The sequence below is a fragment of the Podarcis vaucheri genome (assembly GCF_965113315.1).
Source record: "Podarcis vaucheri genome assembly, chromosome: 3".
Classification (NCBI taxonomy): domain Eukaryota; kingdom Metazoa; phylum Chordata; class Lepidosauria; order Squamata; family Lacertidae; genus Podarcis; species Podarcis vaucheri.
Window position 1 is genome coordinate 117,299,905 of NC_138761.1, and position 12,935 is coordinate 117,312,839.

General features: G+C 45.1%; 2 pseudogenes across 2 annotated transcripts; both read left to right on the forward strand.

The window, feature by feature from the left end:
• Positions 1 to 2,683: 2,683 nt before the first annotated feature.
• LOC309528714 (AMMECR1-like protein pseudogene) lies at positions 2,684 to 3,609 on the forward strand (annotated as a pseudogene). Its single transcript has one exon. The product of its transcript is annotated as an AMMECR1-like protein pseudogene (transcript).
• An 88-nt stretch (positions 3,610 to 3,697) lies between these two features.
• LOC309530036 (large ribosomal subunit protein eL31-like) lies at positions 3,698 to 4,636 on the forward strand (annotated as a pseudogene). The gene is made up of 2 exons: positions 3,698 to 3,879; positions 4,401 to 4,636. The product of its transcript is annotated as a large ribosomal subunit protein eL31-like (transcript).
• Positions 4,637 to 12,935: the final 8,299 nt, after the last annotated feature.

The window sequence follows — 12,935 nt, forward strand, 5'->3', positions numbered from 1 at the left end:
TTAGGTTTGAGGCGGCCCTAAGCTACTGAAGGTAATGGGGCCCTTTATGTGTCCAGCTGTCCTTTGTCAACAGCAAATTGTCGCTTTTTGTGTTGAATATATGCTATATGCTAATTTATGGACCTAATAGGGATCTAAGGCCATTTGCACATAACAAAGTATTTATTTTATCAAAGTAATTGTATTATATTTTGGAAATGTACATCCAGGTTTTTTTCCTTTAATTTTTTTGGGGGCCCCCAAGAGAGTGGGACCCTACGCTATAGCTTGTTTAGCTTATACATCAATCCAGTACTGCTTTTGAGTGAGCACGACTGAAAGAAATGCAATGTCATCTACTTCTGTGCCCCTTCATGTTGTTGTTTAGTCATTTAGTCGTGTCCGATTCTTCATGACCCCATGGACCAGAGCACGCCAGGCACTCCTGTCTTCCACTGCCTCCCGCAGTTTGGTCAAACTCATGCTGGTAGCTTCGAGAACACTATCCAACCATCTCGTCCTCTGTTGTCCCCTTCTCCTTGTGTCCTCCATCTTTCCCAACATCAGGGTCTTTTGCAGGGAGTCTTCTCTTCTCATGAGGTGGCCAAAGTATTGGAGCCTCAGCTTCATGATCTGTCCTTCCAATGAGCACTCAGGGCTGATTTCCTTCAGAATGGATAGGTTTGATCTTCTTGCAGTCCACGGGACTCTCAAGAGTCTCCCTCCAGCACCATAATTCAAAAGCATCAATTCTTCGGCGATCAGCCTTCTTTATGGTCCAGCTCTCACTTCCAGACATCACTACTGGGAAAACCAGAGCTTTAACTATATGGACCTATGTCAGCAAGGTGATGTCTCTGCTTTTTAAGATGCTGTCTAAGTTTGCCATCGTCTTTCTCCCAAGAAGCAGGCGTCTTTTAATTTCGTGACTGCTGTCACCATCTGCAGTGATTATGGAGCCCAAGAAAGTAAAATCTCTTCATAGCCCCTTCATAGTTCCCTTAATTTCACTGTAGCCTGTTTTGATGGAACACGTGGTGGCTTATGGGACATTTGTGGCTTAAGCCCCAAGGGGCAATATCCTTCCATAACTTTAGACAGACGTCTACTCTTAAATATACCATAAAATCTCTTGTTCAGCTTTTAAACTTTTCCTCGGGCATCTGCTTGGCCACTGTGGGAAGGACTCGATAGCGTTTGATCTGGTCCGGCAGGATTCTTCTTATTTTCTTAAGCAGTTCTCAGTTCATTCTTTCTGCTTCTAAAGAACTGATACTCTGGATTTGATTTACCGTAATTGTGATCACAGTCCTGAATTCCCATTATGAAACAGAACCCATTTCTATGACTGTGGTCTTGGTCAAGTTCTTATTAAAACTGGCAGCCTTTAACAGAAAGACTAAAAGTTGGCTCTATGAGAAATGTAGAAAAATAGGTGACTGCTGTTTCTGTCTGCTATGCATTTTATAGCTCACAGCACGGTGCAGAAAGTCTAACCACTTGGCTAATATATCTGTTGTCCTGCAATGTACAGCACAGGGCCTACACTATTACACTGGGGCAAAGCTCTCCTCTTCTCTTTTTGCAGATGCTAGGGAAATCGTTTCAAGTAGCAGCATCTATCCAAGAAAACATTCCTTTTAAGCAGCTAGGCTTTCTCTACCACCTCAAACTCTGCACTGCATTGGATCCCTTGTTGTCCCACTCTCATAGGCAGAAATGTTCTAGGATTTGAATCTCTTGTTTTCCAGGGTGTGCACCACAAGATAGGAAACAATGATAAGTGTCGCAGAGGTCAGAAGAGATTTAACCTGTGGTGAGGGGCCATAGTTCAGTGATGGAGCGTGTGCTTTTTGTGCAGAAGGTTCATTGTTCAAACCTTGGTGTAGGGCAAGTGCTGTTATGCCAACAAGTGCTATTATGCTCCACCAACAGTTGAGTTGGAAGCACTATAATAGTACCCCTCCTGGCTTAAGCCTAAAGAGAGCCAGTGTGGTGTAGTGGTTAAGAGCGGTAGACTTGTGATCTGGTGAACCAGGTTCGCTTCCCCGCTCCTCCACATGCAGCTGCTGGGTGACCTTGGGCTAGTCACACTTCTCTGAAGTCTCTCAGCCCCACTCACCTCACAGAGTGTTTGTTGTGGGGGAGGGAGGGAAAGGAGAATGTTAGCCGCTCTGAGACTCTTTCGGGTAGTGATAAAGCGGGATATCAAATCCAAACTCTTCTTCCTCCTCTTAAAGACCCAACTAGACGTGGTTACATTCAGGCAGCTAGCAGTTTTCCTTTAGTCATGTTTGGGGAAGCTGTGGCCCTCCTGGCATTGACTACAACTCTCATCATCCCAGACCATTGGCCTTTCTGGCGAAGGTTCACACTCGGCGAAGGGGCCGCCGGGATAGTGGAGGACCTGCGCTCTGTGCCGCCTTGCTTCAGCTCCCTGTGCAGCCGGCGGCGAGCCCGGGATTCCTCTTCCGATTTCGCTGTGCGGTTTCCCCCCTTCCCCTCCCCCCGCCCCCGGGCCGCCTCGTCCTCCCCTGCCCCGCTGGGTCCACTTCTCCGGCTCTCGCCCGCCTCGGCCCATGGCTCCATGAAGCGCGGGGCAGTCGAGGTGGCGGCGGCGGCGGCGGGGAGGCAAGAGCAGGAGCGGCGGCGGCGGCAGCGCTGGTGGCGGCGGCGTTGGTTGGGCTGAAACGGCGAACGCTCCGGGGAGAGAGAAGATTTGGGGAACAGGAATGGGCCGTGAGAAAAGAAAATTCATTCCAGATATAAAATAGCTTCCCCTTCCACTTGTCCATCTCCCCCTTGGCAATACAAGGTTTCTGGTTCTACAGTACTCCAGACAGCAAGTGCTGAATCAGGATGGGAAAAAGACGCTGTGTTCCTCCACTTGAGCCCAAGTTGGCAGCAGGCTGTTGTGGGGTAAAGAAACCCAAATTGTCTGGAAGTGGAACACACAGCCACGGGAATCAAGCCACAACCGTGCCAGTCTCTAGTTCAGGTCCTCTTCAGAACCACCAGCATGCAGATGGGGGCAATGGAAGGGAGAACGTATCAGATTTGACTTTATGCCCTGGAAACTCTCCAATTACGCGAATGAATCCCACTTCAGGAGCATTGAGCCCACTCGCCCGGCCTAATGGAACTGCCAACAGCACCAAAAACCTAGTGGTGACAGCGGAGATGTGCTGCTACTGCTTTGATGTACTCTACTGTCATCTTTATGGTTTCCCTCAGCCAAGACTTCCTCGATTTACCAATGACCCCTATCCACTCTTTGTGACATGGAAGACAGGGCGAGACAAGCGACTTCGGGGCTGCATCGGAACTTTCTCTGCCATGAATCTTCACTCAGGACTCAGGGAATACACATTAACCAGTGCACTTAAGGACAGCAGGTTTCCACCCCTGACTCGTGAGGAGCTGCCTAAACTTTTCTGCTCTGTCTCCCTCCTCACTAATTTTGAGGATGCCACTGACTACTTGGGAGTTAAGAGTCCAGCAGCATCTGAAGGTCACTGTGCTGTGTTAAGTAAAAAGCTGCGAGGGAAGGGACCTGCGGAACCAATGGGAGCATTCCTCCTGATGCAAGTAGCATCCTATGTGCTCCTCCTCCATCCTGATCCAGATTGAGACTGTGACAGAAACAAAGGGTTACACACCCACCCACCAAGAAAGCAATGTGTTGAAACGAGGGCTGACTGTTACGTCTGGTCTGGTCCTGAGCAGGATGGCTCCTGCGAAGAAAGGTGGTGAAAAGAAGAAAGGATGATCAGCCATCAATAAGGTGGTTACTCAGGAACATACTATAAACATTCACAAATGGATCCATGGCGTGGGCTTCAAGAAGCGGGCTCTTCGTGCTCTCAAGGAGATCTGTAAATTTGCAATGAAGGAGATGGGGCATAGCTGTCAACTTACAGATTTCAAAATAAGGGGCCCGCAGCCTTGAAAATAAGGGATCAGCAGCCAAAATAAGGGATTTTCCAAGGAGCACAGGTATGTTCAACTTCTGAGCCCCTCCGAGCCAAAGGCAGAAAGCCCAGCCAGCAGCCAAACAAAGCCTCAAGTGGTGGTTCCCACAGCGCAGCAACCCAGCAAAGGGGATGCAGCAAGGAAAACCACCGTCACCTCTCCGCTGGGAAGCGCTGAGCAAAGGCGAGTCCCCAGGCAACGCGGCCGATTTGATCAGCACAAGGCATGCAAGCTCCACCCCCCAGTCGTTCTTAGACTCCTTATTGGGTGAGCAACGCAGCCAAGCAACACAGTTGGAGCCTCCCTCCTTCCTGGCCGGCAGGGAGGGAGGGAGAGGAGCTGCTTCCTTTGAAACCCAGGAAATTTAAGGGACATCATCAATAAGGGACAGCAGCGGGACACAGCGCTGGGATAAGGGACTTTCCCGCCAAATATGGGACGGTTGACAGCTATGAGATGGGGACTCCTGATGGTTGCATTGACACCCCCTTGAACAAGGCTGTCTGGGCAAAAGGAGTAAGGAATGTTCCTTACCGTATCTGTGCGCGTTTATCCAGAAAACGCAATGAAGATGAAGATTCGCCTAATAAACGGTATACACTGGTCACATATGTGCCAGTTACCACTTTCAAAAGCCTACAGACTGTTAATGTGGATGAAAACTAATCTTTCATTACAATAAAAAGGTTATGATGTTAAAAAACAAACCAAAACCCGCCCTGTTCCCTTGCCATTTCTTTCACAGTGGGTGAATTGGACGGGGCTTTTTGAGAATTGGGGGGAAGGGTGTGGAAAACAATTCATATCCTTTCAAGTGAGGTGTGTGGGTGTGCATTGGGACCTTTCCTCTAAGCACTGGTTCGGAGGACTGCTAGAGCAGAGCCCTGCCCACCCTTGACCCATACAATGCCTCCTTGAATGAAACCCATGTTATGTGTTGTAGCTCTGCACACATAGAGCTGAAGGTCTCCCAGTGCTACTGGGAAGGGAATTTCCAAGCACACTTGGGCACGGCAGGACTGTCAGCATCGCCCTAGAGCCAGTGCGCCAACTGGACTCATGCACCTCAACCCCGACTGGGCTGGGCGAGCTGGGTAGCACCGCCAGAGACCTCCTTCTCGCAAATATCTTCCTTTTATTCTGTAACTACAACTATGATACAAAACTATATACAGAGCTGAATATTCTGAGCATAAAGCAATGCTACACTGAGAGTCTGCAGCTGCTCTTAGCAGCAATCTTATCTCTAGGATCTCTAACTCTCACTCTCTCCGATACACTGACTGACTGACTGACTCTCTCTCACACACACAGATATGTTGCTGGGCAGAATAAGTAAATAGGCAGGACACGCCTCCTCTTCTCTGTGGAGAGTCAGCAGAGATCATCAGGAGATGGTCAGGAGATTCTTGGGTATGGGAGGGGTGAAATCTCCTCAAGGACAGCATCAGAACAGTGCCTCCATATTCCTTCCTTGGATTTTCCTCCTTTTAGCTTTTCAACTTCACTCTGTTTGTTCTTTCTTTCTTTTCTCTTTTCAATTTCTCTTCGTAGTTTTATTATTTTGTATTGGAAACATTTATAAAAAGCTTTGGGAGCAGGGCAGCAGTGTAACAACCCGCGCCAGTGCCTGGGGCAGAGCTATTTTTAGCGGAATCGTCAAAGGTGGGAGATGGGAGAGTCTACCTCTCTGTATGAGGACTAATGACTGGATATATATGATAGAAATATAGTAAAGGGACTTACAGGTCTTTTTGCTTTTTTTAAAAAATGTTCCTTTTCTGAAGGCTAATTTGATTCTTACTGTATTTTATCTCAAAAATTGTGTGTGTGCGCGCGTGTGTGCGCAATTTCCCCTGCCCCTCAAAGCAGTAGTTCATCAAGCTGTTTATGGGAGTTGAGGGTGTCAGAACAGGAAATGTGTGCAATAATGGAAAAAAGGGGAATGTTGTGAGTTCGTTTTCTCTCTCTCTCTCTCTCTCTCTCTCTCTCACACACACACACACACACACACACACACACACACGGTGGACACTTTTGCAACAATTATTGAGCCTCACAAATTTCATCACAGCCCCATTATGAATGTAGTCTTATTCACATCTAATCTGTTATGGAACTCATGTAGAGTTGAAGCTGAAATGTTCTCTTTCCTTTCCCAGAAACAGACCTTGCCATTCAATCTTGCTTGCTAACTTTGCGCGACAGTTCCCCTTAGAGCTACAGGCAAAAAGTGGTGTTGACCTAGAAAACAGTGTGGCCAGTATACAGTAGTTTAATCCTAGATCCCTCGTGCAGAATTCTCAATGTGAAAACGTCATATGCATATCGTTCTGAAGATCAGAGTCGGCTTGAAGCTAAGTTACAACCGAAGCCTCTGTTTAATCAATCAACTGCTCCTTTTAAGTCTGACAGCGTTTGTACACAGGAAAATATCTGCTACATAGAATATTTGAACCTGTGGAAACGAACCCACTGGAAACACGAAATGTCTGTCCACACATCAAAATGAACCAGGCTTAAAGGAAGTTGAAAACCAAAATCCACCGAGGAATTGTAAGATGGAAAAATGGAGACTTTGTTATTAATTCCCATGGAATATTGGCTAATTAATTTCTTGGGTTAGTATAAACTAACCGAAGGATATTTGGGAGCTGGAGAGAATGAGGTAACCTCCCTCTTTTCCTGATGAGTGGCAGCTATGGAAACACTTTCAGCGAGGGCCCCTTATTTATGAACTTCCATGGTTATCCATCTAATAACAGTGATTTCCAAAAGGAGTTTTAGATTAGCGCTGCATCTCACCTGTTACAAGTGACCCTTTGTCGCTTTCTGTAGCTGTTGCTCTCAGGCTCTGAGTTCAGCACCACTACGGCTGGAGGAGCCAAACCTACACGTAACAAAATGAAAGGGTAGCAGGGAAGCACTTCTCAAATATTTATGGCACCTGGAAAACAGATCCTCCTTGTAGTGTGTGCAATTTTTTAAAAAAATAAATAAATCTGAAATGGCATTCACCTAGTTACGGTGCGTATTACGCCATTTATTTCTTTTAAAAGTTTTTGACCCGTACAGTTGGTTGAATGTGAGCTACTGTGATACGCACATTTAACCTGGGAGTTTCTTTTTCTCGACTCCACAAAACTTATTTCCGACTGCACACAAACAGGGCTGGACTATGGGAGCCATTGTTTTCCGTGGGATTTATTTGTGGAGATGAATATTGCTGGACTTATTTACATTGTCTTGTGTGAAAAATTGGTTGCCTATACATTACGATGTTGCAGAGACCCTGCTTCCGGGGGGGGGGGGAGTTGTTGGTGTCATTTGGCACTTCCGTCTGTTTTGTTAAGCGAAGAGTGTTGCCACTCCAACCAGCTATGATAAAATCAACATGTTTAATATTCATCTTGCAGTTGCATGACTGCCTGCCAGAGAAAATGGTTTTTCTTCTTCTGATGTGTCACTCTGTGGCAGAAAGATTTATATGCCAAAGGTAACATAGATATTTTGGGGAAAGATACAATTATAAATACTTGCTCTGTCTCAATAAATCTGTTTATTGTCTGGATTGACAGTGTGCTGGATCGACGGGATGCGGGTGGCACTGTGGGTAAAACCTCAGTGCCTACGGCTTGCCGATCGTATGGTCGGCGGTTCGAATCCCCGCGGTGGGGTGAGCTCCCGTCTTTCGGTCCCAGCTCCTGCCCACCTAGCAGTTCGAAAGCACCCCTAAGTGCAAGTAGATAAATAAGGACCGCTTACCTAGCGGGAAGGTAAACAGCGTTTCCGTGTGCGGCGCTGGTGCTGGCTCACCAGCGCAGCTTTGTCACGCTGGCCACGTGACCCGGAAGTGTCTTCGAACAGCGCCGGCTCCCAGCCTCTAGAGCGAGATGAGCGCGCAACCCCAGAGTCGGTTACGACTGGCCAGTATGGGCAGGGGTACCTTTACCTTTAACATAGATATTTTGGGGAAAGATACAATTATAAATACTTGCTCTGTCTCAATAAATCTGTTTATTGTCTGGATTGACAGTATGAGATCTGGGGTATCACTGGAGGAGAAGAACTGGTTGGGTTTGCCTATAGGTGCCTTATCCAAACTGGTACCATCCAGATGTTGTGAACTACAACTCCCATAACTCCCTGCCAGCACAATCTAAGATGACACAGAGTGTAAAGGCAATGGGTTGGTGGGTTTCCCCCTTGAATGCACTCAGGGCCCCACAGATCCTTTGGTATATGCTGTTGCCTCTGTCAAGTTCAGTTAATCTACTTGGCTCACACATTGTGCCTCTATGTTCTGTGAATGTTCAGAAGCTGTACATTAAGCCTAAGGAGGTAGGCAGGAGATGGGAAGAATTTATTGTGCATAAACACACACACACACACACACTTTTTACTATGCATTTGTGTGCATCATCGCATTAGCATTCCTTTCTAAGGCCAGAATCCAAACAGTAGATGATGATTCGGAGCAAAAAGGCAGGCCTGACCTTTTAACATTTTGTGTATGCGGTTACCTCCCGATGCTCTTGTGTCTCCGGGATACGGTTTTATACAGCCATCTGTAATAGACCTTTTAAATTCCCATTATGCTGCCTGACGTCATCAGATGACTGCACACACCTGTTCAGTTATTACAGCAGCTGGCTTTTCAAGGAGGAGGACTCCTCTACAGATGTCCATTTCGCTATGAATAGAAGAATTCATTAAGCATCAAGCTCCTTAATTCATTTGGGCTAAACATCCATTTACCTCACACTGTAACTGTTAATAAGTGATCCACTGACATGAAAATGATGAGGTACAGCTCCCTGGAGGCCTCTATAAATAAAAGTTCTCCTCCCATTCTGAAAGGCTTGCTGAAAAATGTTTATCTATACAGGTACTCAAAACGAATTCCTTTCCAGTAGCTTGACAGCAGTGTTTTCATTCTGGAGAGATGAAAGTTCTGAGTGAGTTCACCTCTTTTTACAAGTATCGTTTGGTAATGGGCTCTTGCATGAGCTAATCGCGCAACTTGGAACATTAAATAAGAGCGTTCTCGTAAACAGGCGGGCAGCTGCTTTCAGCAGCCGTTCTGGAGGTAGCCAATATGCAGAACTCCCTTTTAGAGAAAGCAACTAATTCTAAAGCACAGCTTTAGTTTGGCTTTATGAAGAGCCAGAAACATTAACTTTACGTAAACCACTAACTGAAGGCCAAATGACATGTTGTGTTGGAGTTTCATGTTTGGAGAAAGGTTGAGTTGAAATTTCTTAGAAGAGAATCTCCCTGGGAGTGGGGGAATCTGGGAATTTTCTCTACCGAACTCACCCCTGATAAAGACAGCCGTTTTGCAAAATATCCTCTGCCATTGTGTGTAGTAGCCGTTATTCTCCACTGACACCACCCTTCCCTAGAACAATTCTAGGTCTGGAGCACTGGGTGTGTGTTTGTACAAAGTATTGCTTGCAGATGCAACAACTTAAAAAAAGAAGAAAGAATTCGTGTCTCTCTGGTGATGGACAATCTCATCCCCCATATAATGGTTGGAGAATTTCACCTCTGGAAAATATTTTATGACGAGGCATTTCCAGTTTCACTGCCTGAAAATCAGGTGGAGAATTTAAGGAGGTGTTTTTGCTTAACACTGATTTGTGACTCTCAATGTAATTTGCTTTTTTTGTAAAACAAACAAACAATCAAACAGCTTTGTGGGGCTCTGATTTAGACTGGTGTCCCCACTTCTGACTGTATGTCTCTTCCAGGAGCTGCTCTTAGATGCAGAGGTGAAAACTTGCAGGCGTAACAATTTAAGCCCACAAGTTGTTAACTGGTTATAGGTCCTATTGCATATGGAAGTCAAAGAGGCTGCTATCTAGTACTATTTAAACAGGTGTAAGTATTTATCAGGGATGTGGGTGGCGCTGTGGATTAAACCACAGAGCCTAGGACTTGCCGAACAGAAGGTCGACGGCTCAAATCCCCGTGATGGCGTGAGCTCCCGTTGCTCGATCCCAGCTCCTGCCAACCTAGCAGTTCGAAAGCACAAAGTGCAAGTAGATAAATAGGTATCGCTCTGGCAGGAATGTAAACAATGTTTCCATGTGCTGCTCTGGTTCGCCAGAAGCAGCTTAGTCATGCTGGCCACATGACCTGGAAACTGTACGCCGGCTCCCTCGGCCAATAAAGCGAGATGAGTGCCACAACCCCAGAGTTGGCCACAACTGGACCTAATAGTCAGGGGTCCCTTTCCCTTAAGTATTTATCAGTTTTCCGATATTGGGTACAAAGAAGGTTTCAGATACTAAAACTGTAGTGATTGTGTTCAGGACCTAAGAAGTGCGAGGATAACCTTGTGTTTATGAAATGTTTATGGATTAGATGTCGTCTTGTGCTTCTGTCTTAGATTGACATTGCTTGGAGGAATGAATCTGGTTTTTGAAATGTGATCATGTTGGTAATTCTGAATTGAAAAGGGATTTTGTCAGTTTATGTATGGAAGTGATACAACTAATTCATTTAAGTATTACTTAAGTTGTTACTACCAATGGAATTTCACTTCGTTTAATAGGTTGAACTATTATTTCACACCTGGGAATTTTGCTTGGCTTGTTTTTGAAGGCTTACATGGGCATAAGGAATCGGAAGGACTTCTTGCACATGTGTTAATTGTTCATCTTTTGGTTTAAAACTTTCCACATTGAGCTAGGTGCAATTATGCTGTTCTGATGCTTTGTGGCTACTGAAATGTGTAAATATTACTGCTTGGGCTTTCAAGAGTAAAACTTATTACATTAGGAACACAATTTGACAGTGGCGTAGCGTGGGTTGTCAGCACCCGGGGCAAGGCAAGTAATTTGCGCCCCCTAACCCATGGATTTGCACCCCCTAACCCGTGGATTTGCGCCCCCTAACCCTAACCCCCAGATGTTGCGCCCGGTGCGGCCAGCCCCCCCTGCACCCCCCACGCTACGCCACTGCAATTTGAGACAGAATAATGGGGCCTCTCACATTAAATCTTGTCTTTTAATATTATTGGGGGTTTTTTGAGAAAGGTTGAGTGTAATTAAAAGAAATATACCAAAATCAAAGATCAGAAAGTGTGTGTGTGTGTGTGTGTGTGTCATGTGCATTCTGATTTACATTATCTTTTGTCTTGACATATCTTTCATAGGGCTTTCAAGCTTGCCTCTAGAAGTAATTGCCCGTATTGGAAGGTTTCTCTGGACAATTTTGTCAAGCTCTCTCCATAAAAGAGCAAAACCTCCATAGAGTTTTTACATTTCAATTAGTTGACTGGATTGGTATGATTATATCACAGGTGAAAGATTTGTCAGGTTTCATTTTTGGATGCATAAATCATATTAAGAATCATCTGTTTTGTCTAAGGCAAGGTATCATTTCTTGTTTTCCTTTAGATCATGGGATCAAGCAATTAAGCATGTTTTTGGCTATGATTCTAGCCCGCTCAAAATGAATTTGAGAGTTTTGTGGTAGAAAAAAATGTACACATGGTAATATACTATGGACGTATTTCTTTAGTAATTGCTTTGGCTTGGCAGACAAGTTGCTGAAACTGTTTTAAACTATGTGAATTTTTGTAAATCCAGTGTAATCATGTGTTGATATTTCTCTGCTGTTTGATACTTTTTGCATGTTCATTCTGTAGGGCAGAATAGTAGAATCCCAGCCTTCTGTAGAGTGGAGTTTCAATTGGGGAACTTCTACTTTTAAATGGGTCAAAAATTAGGAGAAATCTTGTTCATAGAGATGAGTTTCTGATACAGTTGATTTAGTCAGGTGGTAAATTATGTTTAATTAAGAGAGTGCTATTAAAGCAGATTAAGCTGAATTTTTTTAAAAAAAATGTAGTGAAAGTTCTAAAGGGGTACAAATCTGCTGAAATTACCTTTGCCAGGGGAGATCAGCTGTTTACCCTGAAGGAATTTGGATAATTACCAGCATGTCGACACAGCAGTTTTTCCACACACTTGGTTCAGTATGTTGGCACGTACCTGCAACATAGGAAGGGAACTGTACCTCTGACAAGACAGCATGCAGGACTTTCTGCGCTGCATGAGTGCAGACAGATTTAGAAGTTGTCACTGAAAATGTGTTTGTTTACCAAGCTAGGTTAGGAGGTTGTAAATTCCTCTTTGCAAAAGGAAGCCTCTTTGAAAGATGCAGCAACAGCAGCAGTGGCCAGATCACTCCTGAAAAATCTGAACTTGGTTCTGAAGAATGCTACTATCTATAGGCTGGTTGCAAACACACCCTTTATTTTTCTATTGTTTTTAATTTAACAATATATTTATATATCACTTGATTGTAATAAAACTGATCTAAAGCAAAATGTTTCTGATGTACCGTATTTTTTGCTCTATAAGACTCACTTTTTCCCTCCTAAAAAGTAAGGGGAAATGTGTGTGCGTCTTATGGAGCGAATGCAGGCTGCGCAGCTATCCCAGAAGCCAGAACAGCAAGAGGGAATGCTGCTTTTGCTGCGCAGTGATCGTTCTTGCTGTTCTGGATTCTGGGATTCAGAATAATTTTTTTCTTGTTTTCCTCCTCCAAAAACTAGGTGCGTCTTGTGGTCTGGTGCGTCTTATGGGGAGAAAAATACGGTATATCCAAAGAGGGTGTAAGTGGGCAGCAAATTCCCAGCTGTAAAATAGGGCAGTTTGATTCCTAGCATGCAGGGCAAAAGAGGGTTGCCATATGTCCTCTTTTTCAAGGGCACATCCTCGTTTTCATGGGTAGAGTCATCATAGTAATCCATAGTTAAAAGTAAAGGTGAAGGGACCCCTGACCAGTAGGTCCAGTCGTGACCAGCTCTGAGGTTGCGGCACTCATCTCGCTTTATTGGCCGCGGAAGCCGGCATACGGCTTTCGGGTCATGTGGCCAGCATGACTAAGCCACTTCTGGCAAACCAGAGCAGTGCACGGAAATGCCGTTTACCTTCCCGCCGGAGCGGTACCTATTTATCTACTTGCAC